At 41.2% G+C, this 18,944-nt stretch overlaps 1 pseudogene; it reads right to left on the minus strand.

Annotated features, from left to right (window-relative positions):
* Positions 1 to 18,944, minus strand: part of LOC125645061 (dynein axonemal heavy chain 11-like) — a 186,380-nt pseudogene that overhangs the window by 43,881 nt on the left and 123,555 nt on the right.

Here is an 18,944-nt window from a genome sequence, read left to right on the forward strand (position 1 = left end):
TGATCTTGTGTGTCAGGGCTCAGGGACACTGGTGGAGTGGCAGGGGAAACTTACACTGCCATTGGCTGTTTCAGGGCTTGATCTTGCATTCAGTAAAGTCAATAAGAGACTTGCTATTGACTTCAACTGGTGCACAATTGATCCCGTGTTCCTTTTCCTGTGGCTAGACAACTTCAGCTTCCAAGACTGTGCATTCAGTACTTTCCACCAGGAATTAGAAGAGAAAACACAAGCACTGGTTATTTGTTAGTATACTAATGATTTTCAGGATGAAATTCCATTTAGTCTAAAAAAAACCAGTACACATATTAACATAATAGAAAGATCCACTTATGTAGCACTTATGTAGCACTTGCTCAAAGGGAGTTTTGGGAAAGATTACCTTTCTAGTCTTTGCCAGGTCAATGTGCAACTATGACTGCAGCAAGGGCTTTGGCATAAAGCTAATAAAATAATATGTTCTCAGCAAAAATTAAGATGAAACGAAATCAATCCTCTTGCTCTCTAGGGATATGGTCTAAGAGTATTCACTTCATACAGGCCACGCAACAACCATCCAAAGGTAACAGCTTTGGGTCATTACTGACCTTGATTGAATTTGATACAATTATGTACAGGTGATAGACTCAGTATCCCACCACCAATCCCTTGAGCTATCCAGTCTCTTCACTGAACTGTTGCTTTGAGAGGTGCCTAGTGAAGGACTTGCCATTAAAATTCACCTGACTGTCATCTTCATCTAGTGAACAACTCACCTTTTCTTTCCTTTCATCTCCATCTCCTCCTTTAGATTATATTCCATTATACGCCTCCCCTTTTCATCTCTCTGTTGCTATTCCAGTGCTTGTCAACCACAGCAGGGGGTCATGGTGGAACCAAACAATATGAGACATTAGGCGGAAGAAAATAATATCTGATGCTCCAGAATAACCATTTATTGCAATAATTTTGAAAGGTCTGCTGTATTAGATCCTTTATTATTCTGTATTATGTATGTGGTTTAATTTTAGAGGCATTAGTTTCTCACTAAAATATACTATACTTTCAATTCAATTGGGATGTTAACATTTTAAATTATTTGATTTTGCTTCTTTAAACAGGAACAGTGGGCCTTTTGCATTCTCCTTCAGGCAATCAATCCTTCTAGAAATGCTGTGCTTTATTTTAAGTTCTGCCAGAGAGACTGAGCAATATAAATTTACGTAATAACAAATAGATCTTTTATTTTTGAAGGTCCACATATTTGGTTATCTAAGTCAGCTTCAGACGACTGGCTCAAATTGCACAACACCCATAATGCCAGTAAACTATAGCAAGAGATTCCCCAAATGAATTTTAACATGGAATAAAATATCTGAAAAAAATATATAAGGTAAAAATCTAGATGGGTGATGAATGAAAAATCCATCAGTGAATATGGATTCCCCTGAGCCAAACTGAATCAACAGACAGTATGGATTTTTGATAATTCATGGGTTTGCCATTATTTTTTCTCTCTCAAATAATACCCACTGACTGCACATCTCAGAGAGCTAATTAGAGAATTATCATATTACTTAACTAAGTAGCCCAAACTATTATTCTGTATGTACCCCAAGCAAGGGCAGTATCATTAGCACTGTTTAATTGTTGCAAATAAAGCGATTGCATCTTATTAAATCATCATCATGGTCAATACCTAAGATTCACTAGATCCATTCTTTTAATGTTCTTGGATATGTTAGTTACTAGGTAATCTTACAGTTAATATATACCACAGTGAAGCAAAATATAAGAAAATGTAAAGGTCAAAAACATGCTTCTATTATGAAAAAAATGAATGATAATGACATAATTTTTTCAGCTCATCAGGTTCTTTGCTAAGTGCCTCTGTTATTGCCAGATCAGTAGTGTATAACAAAGAAATGCTTTCTGTAGGCTGCTTCATTAGCCTGCCCTGTAGGACCTCACCTCCAGACCTTTCACTAATCTGTTGGCCAGCTCAATAGTCTTGTTAGTTCTATTCACTTCTTCCTGGCAGCGGATTTTCTCAGCTGTAGCTCTGAAAGGCAGTGGTTAAGGCAGCCAGGTTTGTGTCTAGTGCCTTCAAATAAAAACAGTAAGAAACAACTTTGGCCATTGTAAGACCAAGTAAAAATATTTCTGCTGTCTTATTTTATATTTCTGAAAGTTAAATTATGCACTGTGAGAAAGATGTAAACACGACTGCTCTTAGCATCCTTTCCCAAGTCACACCATCAGATGGTACAGTTGGAAAGCAGTAGGAAAAAAATGTGGCAGTTCTTGTAATTTTTGCTATTTGTTCAAAACTGCATTAAAAAAAGAAACGACAGATTTGCTCTCATAAGAGGGAAAGAAGACTGACCATTTTTCAGAAAGGTATCTCAAATTTAGCAAGCTTTAATACCATGTATTTCTTATAAGATGGCATACTTTATAGGAGGTGTCAAAAACACTCTGCAGAGAGCTCCATTTGGAAACTAAAGAGAACAGACAGGTTTAATGAGGAGGGGTAAAAATTTGCTAAACAGCATACACGACAAAGTTAGCTTGACATAAGTCACCTTGCGTCAACCTATTAGCGTAGGTGTCTATGCTCAAATTTGTCTTTGGCTGACATAAGCGCCCAGTTACAGTGACACAATAAGCAGCTCTCCCTTGTGTGCAACTGCCCAACCCACCATGGAACTCCACGTACTAGATGCATTCCCGCTTGGGGTAGACAGGAAGCATCGGATCCCCTGGGCCTGTGGGGAGAAGAGACTGTGCAGATGTAGCACAGACCAGCCATAGAAATATGGACAGCTACGCACAGACTGCATGGGGGATGCAGGTAAAGGGATAAGATAGGGATCAGCAGCAGTGCCGTGTGAAATCAACATCGGGGGAGGGCTCCAGCCATGCCATGAGCCAGGACCATTTCACATATGTTTACACAGCTCACGGACACGAGCCTTGCAGCCAGGTTGATGGTCTTGGGGGTAGTGGGACACAAGCTAACATTCTAAAAATCACTGTGCAGACAACACTTTGAAGTTGTGGCTCAGGCTGGACTGTGGGCTGTGAAGCCTAGGGATGGGGTGGCGGGAGCTTCAGAGCCCGAGCCACAACTTTCAAGAGTTGCCTACATATCTATTTTTAGAGCACTAACAGGAGCCCTGCTAACCCAAGTCTATTGATCCAGGCTGGAGGCTTGCTTCCACAGACTGTATAGAGATACCTTTCATGATTCTAGCCGGTGTCACCAGCTGAACACAGACGAGTCCAATGAAGGGGAAGGGACCTCAGGTAAGTGTCGCATGCATGTTTCCTCACAATATTTAAATGTAGAGCTGGCAACTAGCCCATCTGCAAGTTAACAAGACACAGATATCAACTTCTTCTTGTTTTACTCATGTGAGAAGAGGTAATCGTACAACAATCAGAGGTAGGGTTGGTATCGGCTTTTCACTCCCCCGTTGGGTTCAGCAGGGAAAAGGGAAGTGGATGTAGAGCAGGTTGCGTATGTACAGTAGAACCTCAGAGTTACAAACACCTCAGGAATGGAAGTCATTCGTAGCTCTGAAATGTTTGTAACTCTGAACAAAACATTATGGTTGTTCTTTCAAAAGTTTACAACTGAACACTGACTTAATACAGCTTTGAAACTTTACTATGCAGAAGAAAAATGCTGCTTTTAACCACCTTAATTTAAATGAAACAAGCACTGAAGAGTTTCCTTACCTTGTCAAATCTTTTTTTAAACTTTTTTTTTTTTAAAGGAGTTTACATTTAACACAGCACTGTATTGTATTTGCTTTTTTGGTCTCTGCTGCCTGATTGTGTACTTCCAGTTCCAAATGAGGTGTGTGGTCGACTAGTCAGTTCATAACTCTGGTGTTTGTAACTCTGAGGTTCTACTGTACATAGGGATGTCCCTTGTATCCTCCTGGAAGATCATGCTGTAACTTTCATGGAGATTCTTTGCAGTCCTCTCTGGAAAGTGTCTAAGAATGGCTGCCTTATTTCTTCCTCCAGAATAGGACACTTACCCATACCACTCTGCAATGAGTTTGGCTGCAGTAAACAAGCTAGTGACATACAGACCCAGATAGCTTTGAGACACCAGGAGCAGCTGTGTTCTCTGGGCCTTTGTTATAGTCAGAAGTGAGATAGCAGCTAAAGCCACCACAGCTTGTGGAAAAGTAATGACAGCCTTCAGTACCATTGCCCTATTGTTGTACCCAGGGAATAGGAACCAAAACTGTATTGTTTCTTGCAAACGCCCATGGCCCTGGCAGGCCACAGTCACCATGGCTGGGGCAGAAGAGCAGCGAAGCAGGAATTGATTAATGACCGTACAGACTTGCATGACAATGACCCCCACTGAGACCCCAAAATGATTTCACATTGACAAGCAGCAATGTGGCATTGCACGTTTGTAGACTGCAATTGCCACTCAGGTCTCCACTGTCAGTGCAGCTCTCATTCTGGTATCCCTGCACTGAAGGGCTGGGATGAGCTCAGCTGATATACCCAGGAATGTTGCCTTTCCCAGCCAGAAGCTTGGTGTCCCAAACCTGCATTATGATGAGATCCCACCAGTCAGTGCTCATTTCTTAGGCCCAGAAGCAGCACTCCACCATCTGCAGCTGCTTTGTGAACTCTACCGATAACCTTCAGTTGTTTTTCACCATGACTTCAATAAACCATCCTCGATAATAAACCATTGTTATATCCTCCATCCTTCCTATGGGTCTGCAAATCAGGTAACAAATCACATGTCCTGTTTGCAATGTTCATGAGAATAGTGCCGAACTCTGTGGGTTCCATGTTTCTGTCAGAGATAGTCGACACTAAAAAGTGCTACATGGGTTTGTGGGATTAAAAAAAGAGGTGCAAAAACTATGGGATGACATTATCAGATGAAGAAAGTTGCATACTGGGAAGTTGACCCCCAGCGGCCAGAGATTCCTGGGCAACTCATTTCTACCCCACAACACAGTGTGAATAGTGCCCAAAAGACATTATGTCAGATGGCAGCGCCTGGCACGTTGGAATACCTACCGATGGTGTTCCACATTTTGCATTGACAAGCACTCCTGGTAAATACATGCAGTATCCATGCAAGCAACCAAGATAAATATGCACAAACTTCAGTGGCTGGATGCCGCTGTAACTTGTGTCAATCAAAGTTTGTAGTTGTAGCCATGGCCTTAATAAATAAATAAATTGTCAATGGGATTTAGGCTCCTAAGTCCCCAAGTCACTTTTGAAAAGTGGCTTACTTGGGTGCTTTTGAACATTCTGCCTAAGATTTGGAAAGAGGAAGTAACTTGGGTCATGATCCAGCAATGCACTTAAACACACTCTCAACTGTATGCATGAATAGACCTGTTGGATCAGAGCCTCTGTTGTTCCCAGAGGAAGGAGTGGGAGAGAGAGAGTTCAGCACAGATGGTTGGGCGTGCCCACTAGTGAAAGCATGATTTCCAACTCAGGAGCGTTACATCAAAGGAACACAAATGACTCCAAGAGGAGAAGTGTAGAATGACTTGGCTAGTGAATGGGTTGATGTGCTATTAATAAATGTGTAGAGAAATTTTGAAAGCCAAAAAGGCAATTCTAAATTGTACCGCAAGGCCCCAGAGCCAGTGAAGCACTTAAATTTGGAACATGTGCATACTCCTGTTGGCTGGGATCTGGGATTTAAACCCTAAAAATACTGCAATTGTCCAGTATGAGATTTCATAACTATAACTTGAAGCAGAATTTTGTCTTTTGTAGCTGATGGTTAAATCAGGTGACTTAAGAGCGCCATGTTTCAACCCCAGTTCTGCCACTCACTTGCTCTGTATATCATGGGAAAAAATCAAACCCTTCCTGTGCTGTGATTTGCCCCTCTGCAAAATGATGATGATGATAATAGTTAGCTACCTCACTGGGGTGTTGTAAAGCTTCATTCATTAACGGTCACATTGAAATCCCTGTGGCATTATAGGAGGGTAATGTATATAATACAGAACACATGTGGCTGACACAGAAATTGTATTGGCATGAGTTTGGCATGACCAAGTGAGTTATACAACACAAACATTCCTAACAAGGGCTGTTACATATATTTCAGATAAGGAACAATATAACTTTTATACCATACCACACCACCATATTTAGGGTCAGATCCCCAGGTATATCAAGCAGCACTCAGAGCACAGAGGAGTGAAAGGCTAGGGGTAAAGGTGGTTTTCTGTTACCTTCCTGTCCCCTGCATGGGGCATATTAGCGCAGCCTCAGGTCAGGCAGGATTGCCCAGGCACGTTGGCCCAGCTCCTCTTAGATATTTAGGCATCCAATTCCCATTGAAATCAATGGATGTTAAGTGCCTAACTACCTATTGACCTCTAGCGCCACCTCCTGTACTGGAGAGGCCAAGACACCAGTCCCATACCAGTTAGGCACTCCCCGTGTACTGTAAGAAACCTCAGGCAGCATTACATCCCCTTTGTGCTGCTGGAGGGGCTGAGCATATGGCCCTGAGGGTTATGGTATATATTTAACACACTTTTTAAAAATATCAGGGAGCGTTGGAACTTTTTTACTGGAATAATTTTTGCTTCTCTCTGCCCACTGAGTGCAATGAGCCAAACTGTAAATCCCTCAGATGCAGAAATATATGGCTAATTGAATTTTACAGACATCTAAAATCATGATTTTGAAGTTCAATGTCTCTGAACTTTCCAGGGTTAGAAGCAGGAGCAGCATGCCCCCTGGAATAACTTGGTCATTGGTCCGAGGCTCGGTGTGAGACCAATGTAATTTTTGGCAATTTTGTTGTTAATAAAAGGCAGCTGTCTGAAGGGGGAAAAATAGGCAGACAGTGAAGAGATAGAGAAGAAACCCCTGTCTGTGATTAATCCACGAAAGAAATAGTTCCAGTTCGCGTAGGTTAAATAATGACCTGTGGACTGCTGCCAGAGCCAGTGAACCGCTGGTGAGCTGATGAATAAGAGCTGTTTGGGGAACTGGAAGTTGCCTGGGGGCAGTATTAACTTACCTAAGCAATTTTCTCAAGATTTCATCGTATGAAATATTACATGCAAGAAAATGGAACTCACTTTTAGTTACCACTTTGCCCCGTCCCTCGTTTTCTACTCCTTTTGTGACACGTGCACCCCTTCCTGTGCCCACACAGACCAGGTACGTTGTGGCTGAATTCTAGTAAGGAGAGAAGAACAAACTGCAGGTAAATTTAGAAAGCCATGCAGCACTACTTCCTTTTCAATTAAAAGTCCAAGACAGTCAGGGCCCCTGATGTGTTACCTTTCACTTGACTACCCGCATTTTTAACTATCTGCAAGTAATGTACTAAATGGATAAAAGATACGATTTTTTCTTCTTTCCCCTGAGTTACAGATAACAAGACAAGTCCCTTCCCTTACAGTTTGTGCATATCAATGTGATTTAATGTTCAAAAATACTAATAATAAATTGGCCAAATCTCTCTCTCTGTCTATGTATTTTTAAAACATTGCCCTTTTCAAAACAAGAGGAAATTCAGTATAGTTTCAGTGCCACAGTGATCAAACAGTGTCACATCACTATGGCAATTGCTGCCCAGGCCAGGAATACAGATCAGCTTTAATTGTGCAACGCCTTATTGCTGGTGCATGTCAATCAGAACCTATGAATTGAGAAAAATTTGCTCTGTTCATTCTGTTAAATGATGTATCCAATTAAACCTGTTAGAATTCATGATCTTCAGTCAAGGTTAAATGAAAGTAGTTACTCCTGTCAGCTAGGTGATTAAATGCTGCCTACATCAGGCACATTTATGTGCAAAATTAAAATTTTGGTATAAAGCATGAATCTTTATGCATGCCAGTTAATTATCTTGCGGTTCCTCCATTTATTAAATGCCCACTGCATTTCTTCTTAATCATCAACGTCCTTTCAAAACTTATTTCATAGTCCACATTATGCCAAATTTCAATGTTTAAATGAAATGCTTTATCAATGAAAACTTGCTCTTTTGAAGGATTTGGCTGTTGCTACGCTACTAAAGATGGCCATTATTAATAGTTTTTTAACCATTATGCAAAAGATCTAGTTGTGTTGTGTTGTATAATTCTGAGTGACTGTGAGAGGAATCCCTTGTGTTGTTGCTGTCGGTCATTGCCTCATTCTCTGTACCTAGCTGGGACTTGTGCTGCATATCAGCCAACTCCAACATACACCAAGACAGTAATATACAGTGCTACAAAATTAGTATAAACCTAACTGCTCTGGGGCCAGTCCTGACTCCCTACCCTCCTATGTGGGAACGGAAGGCCTTGAACACAAATTCAGAGTAGTTTCTCTGTATGGGGGGAGAGAGAGGGAGAGGAGGGGCAGGATCTGGGGATCCTGCAGGATATCCATAGCCTCTGCATGTCAGATAAGGATTTCTTTCGAAGCAGGGCCAGTGGATCCATCAGCCAAACATCCACACATAAAAGAGAACATACCAGCTATGGGGTCTACACAGCCTAGAGGAGGAGCTCTGCCGCTGCTCCATTTTATGGGGTGGATAGAAGACTTTGCTGTCTCTCCCCGCCCCCCGCCCCACCCCACCCCACCCCACCACACAGTCTATTTATTCCGGCTGTATGCTCTGTCCAGGATTTGCACAAAGTCATTCACTGTACCTCAAAAGTATTGTTCGAATTAGGAGCAAGAATTATGTATTGTATATTTATTCTTGTAAAGTCCAATAAAGCCAGGCTTTGAATGCTGCATGCAGTGTAGAACCAGGATACAAATGTGTGTAGTGATCAGTCAATACATCTTTAACTAGAAACGTATACAAAAAAAGACTGTGAAATACTCGTTTAAAAAACTACAGCGTGGCACTAACTTTGCTATTACAAGGGACATTTCTTCCTAAGGTCTGAAATATTCTAGGTGGACATTTATTCCTTTTCATTCTGAGACAGTGTTAAGAACCCCTCTTACAAACAATCAAAATTAAAAATCTACTCTGCCTCTTCCCTGACTATTAATGAATAATATTTAAATCAGACTGGGAGATAAACTAGTACTCTACTAAACTGGTACTAAAAAGAAGCATGCCGCTGTTATTAAAGGTGAATGGTCACAGTAGTTTTCTACTTGTGGAGTGTAATAAGTGTAATTTTTATTCACATGTTTAAAAATACAGCTAGATAAAATAAATATTGAGGGTGGCAGAAGGAGTGCCACCAATGGAAAGACTGTTGAAACCAACTTGCCGCTGTGTACAGCTCTATCTTTGACGGTCCTCAGAAATTATGGAATGCTGGTTTGAATCTTAAAGGTGATTGATCTGATTTGATTTATTCAGGATTACACCAGAAAATACCTGTTCAGAAAGTATTTCCACAGAAGCTTACACAAATGGCAGTGTTCTGTCACTCAACATATATCTCTAGGCATTCAGTAAGTTTCCGACACAAATCTTTTGTGGACTGGAGCTTGTAAGCCAGTCAATTCTCGCTGAACTTTGGCTTCAGCTTTTTTGAGTCCAGCTAAAAACAACGTGTTTGTCTCTTTGAAAAAAATCTCTGAAGCTTCTTGATCCATGCAGCAGCACACTGAAGGGAAACTATCACAATTGTATTTCTGGAGTATCTGAAAAATGGAAAAGGTCACTCCACTGAAGCTGCCTTGGAAAACGTCTGGAGCTCGAAGGAAAGGCTTTCCTTTGCTCTCCCCCTTAAACAGCTAAAGACAAAGCCCTCCTTCCGGTCCCAGGCAGCCGCAAACAAAGGTCCCTCTCCTCTCCCTTATCAACTGAAAATAATGGATTTTTCTCTCTTGGCAGCCAGGAGAAAAAAACCTCTGCTCCCTCCTCTCTCTGGCAGTTGTTTACAGCCACTCCACACCAAAGTTCAATATTTTTAGGTATCTAAATATAATGCTGTCAGCCACTGTGAATAAAGGAGTATCATCAGGCTTGTAGACAACAGAATCCTCACCAAGCCTTGCAGAGGGTGGTGACAAGCCTTGAAAAGTGAACTGGAAAATAAGCCTTTCACTAGCTTCCCAGAAGGCTGATGCTGAAGCTCCTGGATTTGGCTCGGCCTGTCTAGCACATAAATATTCTTTCTTCTTCTTCCTCCACCCACACTTAGCACTATTCCACTCCTCCAGACATACACAGAGGCTGGGAATTGCAGGCTGTATTCTACAAACCCAGCATGTCCTTTCCATGGTTAACTGTTGCCATGTGCATCAGTATGGATTAGTACTTTAATTGGATATTTCTGCTCAAGTGCTCCCCAGCAGAAGATCTCAACCTTTTTTTGCTGTGTCTCCCTTTGGAGATTCATGTCCTATGCATGCCCCACCCTTTCTCAGAAACTGTATTTCCATGGAGGTCTGGGGCCTAGGATCCCATCCCATTCCTCCCTGGCCCAGGACATGCTCTGGGTGGGAGCCCCAACAGGACACAGAGCTGAGCTGCACCCTCTTCTTGTGCCTCTGTCCCAGGGACCCCCAGAATCACTCACAGACCTCAGGCTCCTCTAGCCCTGGTACAGTCCCCAGCATGCATGAGCTAGAGCCTCTGCAGGTAGAGAGGCTGCTTCCCCAGTGGGCACATGCACAACAGCCTCTGGAGAAGCGAGCGAGCTGGAATGTCTCCCCCACCTCCCAAACAGAGAGAGGCCACTCCCTTCGCTCCTCATCCCTCCTGCCTCCTTGTTCTTCCACAGCAGAAGCTGGGGCAGGAGACTCAGCTAGGGGGAGGCATTCTTATTTTATTGTAACCCTTCTGCCAAGTGGAGTCAACAGCAACCAGGGCCAATATCCAATATCTAGGGTTTCCTTTTCAACAACACAACACAGAACCAGCTCGAACCCCGCCAGCTGCCGTTCCGCTGGCTGCTCCGACAGTCACTATGCTGCACACAGTCACCTTCTGCTGCCACCTGCTTCTCTATGGTGACCTCTGTAAATCAGCCTCTTGAGGTTCCCCTGCAGCTCTATGTGATTGTCAGCTCCCAGTGGGGAAACTTCACTGTAGGACAGAAACGCTGCTCCACAACAAGTGATTCCAGCTCTAATGATCACTTAACAAAATGAAAAGACTCCTAAAGGAGCCCTACTTAGCTCTGTCTTTGAACAGTGGGGAGGGGCATGTTAACTTTTGCATGGGGCTCTGAGCTAGAGCCCACACCTCCTGGCAGAGACACCTGTCCCCACCCCTGCTTACTTTCAAAGTGGTCTGCATTTGAGCCCCTGGTTTAGCAGAGTTCATTTCAGTTGAGGGTGACCCCCTCAATCTGGGCAGGCTAAGCACAGTTCTAGTGCCCTTTACCGATACAATAAAGATAACATTTCACTACCCCTGTATTCAGTTTTAAATTTTTTATTAACGCTAATGTTAAAAAAATTATGTAATACATAGGTTGAGAAAAGAGTGTTGGTACATCTGGGTATAGTCCTTAGATTATCCACAAATACAAAGTTTGTTTTTAAAGTCATATGATACATAGAGTACATAATGAGCAATAACCCAAATTTGGGTGAATAGATTTAACAATACAGTTTAGATATTAGAATCCAAATACTTGGGTATATCACTCATGAAAAGTTGTACAGCGAGTTGGTTGTGGAAAGCAAAATATAACAAATGAGTGGAGACTGTCCCTCACTAATTGAGAATTAGGTAAATTGTCCATTTAGAAAATACAATCCATGAGGAAAGTATTTCAGTTAATTCCCTGACTGATTTGTAACCCAACATTAGCCAAAGTTGATCACTTCGGGCAACACAGCTCTGTCTGCTGGATACCTAGGCATAGTAGGTGTATTCATGTAAATACAATCTGCTCCTGTAATCTTCCCCCCCCCCCCCCAGCCGGGGGAGAGCTCATTCATCCTCTGCTTACATCATCAACAATAATTGGAAGAAACAAGAAAACATTCTTAACCAGTCACCACCTGATAATCTCATCATGCCCCCCTCCCCCAGTTTGAAAACCCACACTCTACGATAAAAGAGTTGACATGTGGTTTAAAGTGTGATCATTAGGTTTCAGTGTTATCCCACCTCTCTCGGTTCAAGCTGTGTCTCTACAAATTTAAGGAATGCAAACCCAGCATCGATTTATATTTGGAGTAGGGTATTTCACAGGCATAAGGGTTAGGAACTTCTTTAATGGCAGATTAAATTGTGCAGAAACTGAGTGACACTAGCAGGGAAGAAAAAACAACCACTTAAACACGCTGTGGGTTGTGCATCACAGCTATACATGTACACAGGAATATTTGAATACATATATGTTTATCTGATTTCATATGCTGTTTTATTTCTCAGTCTGATCTACACATATAAAAGCAGTATTTTATAGTAAGGAGAACATCAGCTCTATGAATTCCACAAGAAAATCCCTATGCAGTTCTTTATATTCCAGTAATTTATGACAAAATCGAGAGAATTTTTGCTTTAGGATTTGCAGTCACTTTCAGTCAAAACCTCACGTATAGATAGAAGGCTATTAAGCATATTTGTATCTGGTAATTCCATATTCTTTGTTTTAATTTTTGTGTGTGTTTTGCCCCTAAAAACTAAACAGAATTAATCAAGGAATGGAATGGAAGGATTTTTTTTTTTTTTTTACTGAATATTATAAATGAATTGAACAAAGATTGCTAGTGTTTGTTATTTTTCTTATCTGTACACATGAATATGTTATATACTCATTTCCATTGCAAATGGTACATCAAAATGATCATAGCAAACTGAAATATGTCGTACATTTCATTATTTAATTTCTTTGAAAGTATCACTCACAAAAATATTCAGTTGTCACTGTTCTTGAACTAAAGCTTTATGGTGCGATGAAAGACCTAAAAGTGCTAATGGTGTCAGTCCAGAATAAAAACAGGCCACAAGCTTTGGAAAATTATTATTTGTATTTAATTAGCTAGAATCCCAATCAAGTTCAGGGCCAGTTGTGCTAGGTGCTGCACAAAACACTTAATCACTCTGCTTGTAGGTTATATTCCTTTCCCTTACTCTTTGTATGGCAGGGGTTAATCCAGATCTCAGAATGGCATTCAAAAATACAGTAGGGGAAAAAAAAAATCTGCTACGGATCATGGATTGGAGTTCTTCATCACAATGTTAGGAAGGGCCTATCAATCAGAATAGGAGAAACAAGACTGGGGAATAAATATACAATAGGGAAGATAAACACATCCTTTTGGATTTAATAGGACCAACATCAGTGGGAACTCCACACATATATCTCAGTGCATAATTGAGTGCTAAATTAATTATTGTAAACAGCATATTGGACCAAACCCTACAATCCTTACCAATGAAATAAATGGGATACTTGTGTGAGTAAGGACTGCTTATTTGCCTTACCAAGGGATTACATGATCAGGTTCATTTTTTGGAGGATTATTGGACAAATGCTAGAAAAAACACTCTCTCTTCTTTGACACTTTCTTTTGAAGTAAAATAAACAAACAAAGAAACAAAACCCACACACACTAGATAATTTTGAGTTCAAATGTTCATTGTTCCTGGGTGTTTTTAAAATTCTTTTTTAAAGCTAAATCGTCAAATCAAAATGGAGTGAAATGTTCATCTACTGGTGTGTTTTATAGCTTGTTTTTATAACTAGCTTTGTTACTTAGAAATGTTACAGAGGCTAAAAGAAACTTTGTACTTAACTAGTCTTTATCAGTCCAAATAGACACACACTCAAGTTTGTTGTTCTGTAATACTGCTGTGTTAGCAATTGTCAAGGTTCCTCCCCCACTCTGAACTCTAGGGTACAGATGTGGGGACCTGCATGAAAAACCTCCTAAGCTTATCTTTACCAGCTTAGGTCAAAACTTCCCCAAGGTACAAAATATTACACCCGTTATCCTTGGAATGGCCGCTACCACCACCAAACAATTACTGGTTACTGGGGAAGAGCTGTTTGGACGCGTCTGTCCCCCCAAAATACTTCCCAAAACCTTGCACCCCACTTCCTGGACAAGGTTTGGTAAAAAGCCTCACCAATTTGCCTAGGTGACTACAGACCCAGACCCTTGGATCATAAGAACAATGAACAATCCTCCCAACACTTGCACCCCCCCTTTCCTGGGAAATGTTGGATAAAAAGCCTCACCAATTTGCATAGGTGACCACAGACCCAAACCCTTGGATCTGAGAACAATGAAAAAGCATTCAGTTTTTACAAGAAGACTTTTAATAAAAAATAGAAGTAAATAGAAATAAAGGAATCCCCCCTGTAAAATCAGGATGGTAGATATCTTACAGGGTAATTAGATTCAAAACATAGAGAACCCCTCTAGGCAAAACCTTAAGTTACAAAAAAGATATACAGACAGAAATAGTTATTCTATTCAGCACAATTCTTTTCTCAGCCATTTAAAGAAATCATAATCTAACACATACCTAGCTAGATTACTTACTAAAAGTTCTAAGACTCCATTCCTGTTCTGTCTCTGGCAAGAGCAGCACACAGACAGACACAAACCCTTTGTTTGTCTCCCTCCTCCTAGCTTTTGAAAGTATCTTGTCTCCTCATTGGTCATTTTGGTCAGGTGCCAGCGAGGTTACCTTTAGCTTCTTAACCCTTTACAGGTGAGAGGAGCTTTCCCCTGGCCAGGAGGGATTTCAAAGGGGTTTACCCTTCCCTTTATATTTATGACAGCAATTCCCTGAATTTAATGTCAAATAGGAGCCAAAGTCACATTAACATGAAAGGGAATTTCTGGAGGGTGGCTGAGTTTGTGTGTTTTGGAGGATGGGGTGGTGGTGGTGTTAGTTATTTGGAGCTTTAATTTTCAGGAAAAATTAAAGCTAGAAAAATTCACAGTTTGTTGAGGGAAGGAGCCCTTTTCTCTGAATACTTTTATTCTAGTCATAGAAATTGAATCTTTTGCTATATTTGTTCACATTGATTTGAGCACATTATGTTGTGGGGTAAAGACTGGTAATGTGGGAAAGATGGTTTTAATAGTGTTCCCATTTCAGGTTAACATTTATGGCACTGCATCAACCACAGTGGAATACAGCTAACTACTAGTTTAACTATTAACTGGTGAGTACAGAGAACCAAATAATAACTAAGCCTAGTTGGTCTACAATTATAGATATTTATGGTCAAAGTCAAATGTAATTTTCAAGACTGAAATATATGTTGAGTCTCCAAATTTTGTTGCAGCACACTTCACCCACAAGGGGGAAAAACCAAAAAGATAAACACGGTTAATTTAAACAATAAAATAACCTACTTCAAGCTTCTTTTGAATAACTGAGTTTTTCTGTTGCAATGGCAAGATCTGCATTGGCTTGAGGCAAGGACTGGAGTTTTAGATCCACCTCACAATACACCTAAACTGTAAAACATTTTCAGCATTTTAAAAGTGAAATAAGTCATTGTTTAAAAAGATCATGGATGGTTGGCACCTATATTCTTGATCACACCAGGAGATTGATAAATTAAGATTGTTAATGAGGAATAGTGAATAATGAATTGGAATTAATCTCCTCTTTCCTAGAGTCAAAAAGTTTGGGGGAAAAAAAAAAAGAAACCCCAAATAGATTCAAAACCTATAGAACCCTGGACTCAAAATATTTGGCTCAGATAGCCCCCAGATGTTTCACTAAGAATTCCCACAGTCTTCCTCCAATCAAAGTTAATAGGCATTTTGGATGTCCAAGGAATGAAGGATTTACTCTTTAGACGCAATAATTTAAGGGCCCAGTGTTGCAAAATGCTGAACACCCTCAGCTCCCAATGAGTTGGTTCAATGAGACTTGGAGATGCTCAGCATCATGCATGACTGAGCCCTTATGTAGCACCCATTGACTGTACCCATTGACTTCAGTGGAAGGTTTTGTCTAACTCAGAAGTGTAGTATCAGCCCTAACCTATTTATATATTCTATTTCTGTTCCAATTCTACTCTCATTTACCCTCACGTGACAGCATGGGCCTCCACGCAGTTGCACAGAGCTCAATTGGGTGGTCTATATTTTATAATAAAACCAATAGCGAATATAATTCTGTACCTGTTCATAGTATTAACCTTTTACTAAGATCTTTTGCACAGAAATGTAGAGTAAAAATAAGGAATTTTGTTCAAAGAAACAACACTATTGCACTGCCCCAAGATCAGCCCAGAAAGGAGATTGTTCATCTGCTACTCCAGGGAGAAAGTAAACTGCAGCAGGTCTATTCCTAGTGCAGTGCAGTGTACTATTCCCAGCAAGCCTGTACAGCTATGCTTCTTGGTGCATTGGAGATTGGAGCTAAGGCACTAGCCAGTCCCTGCCCCCTTCCACTCCCCTGTGCAAGGGGGGACATAATGGTCCTGTACATTTATTTCCCTTCTCCTGTGCTGCCACCCTAACCTTGCCCCTCCTTCTGCCCCTAAATCACCAGGCTAACTGGGCACAATTTGGCCCTATGACAGCTGACAATATTACCTTACAAAGAAATGCTCAACAATTCATAACAGGCTTGTACGAATGCATACTTACCTTAACAAATACATTTCAAACATTCAATTTGTTTACAGAATTATATTATGAATGCATTTATTTGCCTACTAGTAACACAGTCAAATGTTTTTAAAAAACCAAGAGAACAATTAGGAGCATTAAACCCTTATACAAGCTCAGCAAATATGGCAGCAAGAGATCATCCACCTCTTCAGTGTGTGCTTTATTTAACTGGTTACTACATTAATAATATTAAAAGTGCACCAGTTCACAATGAAGAATCTTATAGCAAGTAATGCTACAAAATCTAGGTTTTTACAAACTGTGCTGCATACAACACAGGGAGAAAAAATGCCTGTTTAAAAAATATTGTAAAAAAATAAGTCCCCAAATCAGGTTAAATACATACATCTTTTTGAAGTGCCACATGGTAGGAGAGCAGATTGATAAAGGACAGAAGAAATGCTAAATATGCAACATGACAAATAGTGAAAAATTAAGTATTGTAACTAACATTAATTACACTCTCGTAAGATGAATAGGCTGCTCATCATTAATGAGAACGTATACCTTTGTCTAAGTTTCACATCTACCTGTGATAAATGTGCTAAAGCTGATAAAATTCATCATAGTAACATTTGAATTAACAGCGCACTAATAGATTGACATGCGAGTATGAATAAAGCATTTAATCATAAACACTGTACACACCCGAGAGCAAATGTTCTTTTATGCATATATCAAACAAAATGGGTATGATGAACATTACAATCTTATTTTTGGTTATATTGAGATAACCTCACATTATTGCCCCAAATATTTATAACCCAGACTATTAGATAGTTTGGACAGAGTACACTCATAGGAGAGATTCAGGCAGTTTAATCAGAGAGTGATAATCTCTGAATAGAAAGGGTGGACTTGGGCTCAATACAAAATACCCAGTGACTCTTTCTCACAAGACAGGGAGGGAATATTCAGACATGCCTCATATTGGGCCAGATCCAGCTCCCACAGAAGTCTGTGAAGCCTTGTCTACACCCAGGGTTTATTTCAAACTATCTTTAATTTGTATAAAATGACTTATATCCATACAGCCCAATTCTTGACGTGTATTAACTAGCCAGTTAATATGTATTCTACAATCCGCTTTGAATGTGGTTTAATTCATTGCGTATTGTTCACAGGGGCACAGCTTTACCTTGCATTAGCTTTGGCAGCCTTCCAAATGCCATCATACAATGCTTTCCATTATGCCAGGACTGGCCTGTCTGTTTACCTGCGTGCCTTGCACTGCTCTAGAGTCATCCTGACCAGATGTCACCTCCCCATTTAAATGGTGGCACAAAGCCAAGATTGGTCCATTTGTTGCTGCACACCCCTGGAGTCATATATATTATACATTGCTATTGCTGCACTATAGCACAGGCCCAGGAGACCTGCAGAGGACCTGGATCTCCTAACCCAGTGGGGAGAGGTAAGGGTGGAGGCAGCCCTTCCCAGGAAACACAGAAATAAAGAGGTGTAAGAAGCAATATCTAAGGGCCGGATGAGAAGGGTTACTTCCAGGACCCTGTGCAATGCCAGCAAAGAGGCTCAGAAACACTTATAAGAAAACCAAATACAAAAAGAGGCTTTCCAGCACTGCTCCTATTGAGAGTCTTTCCATTGATTTTAATAGAAGTTTGATAAGGCCTACTGCCCATTTAAGTCATTGGCAGCCTTTCCATTCTCTGTCCCTCATAACTCCACCCCCCACTCATGCTTGGCTTGGCTTATGTAGCCGGGGACTGAACTTTCCCTGCCCACAGAGAATGCAGGCTTATCTCCTGACTCTCTGCTTTCAGTGATTTCCTCTTTGTCATCTGCTGGCACCTCTCTACTGCACAGGTGTAGCTCCCAGTTCTTCCAGCAGCTCTAGAGGCAGCTTTAGGGGGTGAGAGCTGGAAGCAGCTGCTACAATTGAGAGAAATAACTGGCAGGGAGTAGTGGGAAGGGTAGTCTGACACATAATCTTGGGTCAGTGACGGGGACAGATGTTTTCCAGGGATGGTTCCAAACCTGGGCCTGTCCTGACCAAACCAGGCATATTAGCAGGTGGCTTCCCTTCTCTTCCACATCCCCTACTTACTAGAAGGATCCATGCATGTGGTAAGCCAAGGAAGAGGGGGAGGCAGGATGGTTTGATGCCTCTCTGGTACCTCTGTGGGGAATGGAACAGGTACCATTGGTGGGTGGCTGCTTGAAGAGAATATGAAGAGGAGGTAAGCAGATGGCTTAAAAGAAGCCACTAGCTACTGCCTGCTCTCCACAGAGAACATTCTGCAGCGAGAGCAGGAGTCTGGCAGTTTCTCCACACCAAGTGCGCCTCTCCTCCAATCCATGTGGGCTATTCCAGCTGCTATCACTATTCTCCTGCCCCAGTCTCATGGAGGCCTGAGACAGGATGGGAAGCAGGCAGCCACTGGAGT

The sequence above is a fragment of the Caretta caretta genome, chromosome 11 (assembly GCF_965140235.1).
Source record: "Caretta caretta isolate rCarCar2 chromosome 11, rCarCar1.hap1, whole genome shotgun sequence".
Classification (NCBI taxonomy): domain Eukaryota; kingdom Metazoa; phylum Chordata; order Testudines; family Cheloniidae; genus Caretta; species Caretta caretta.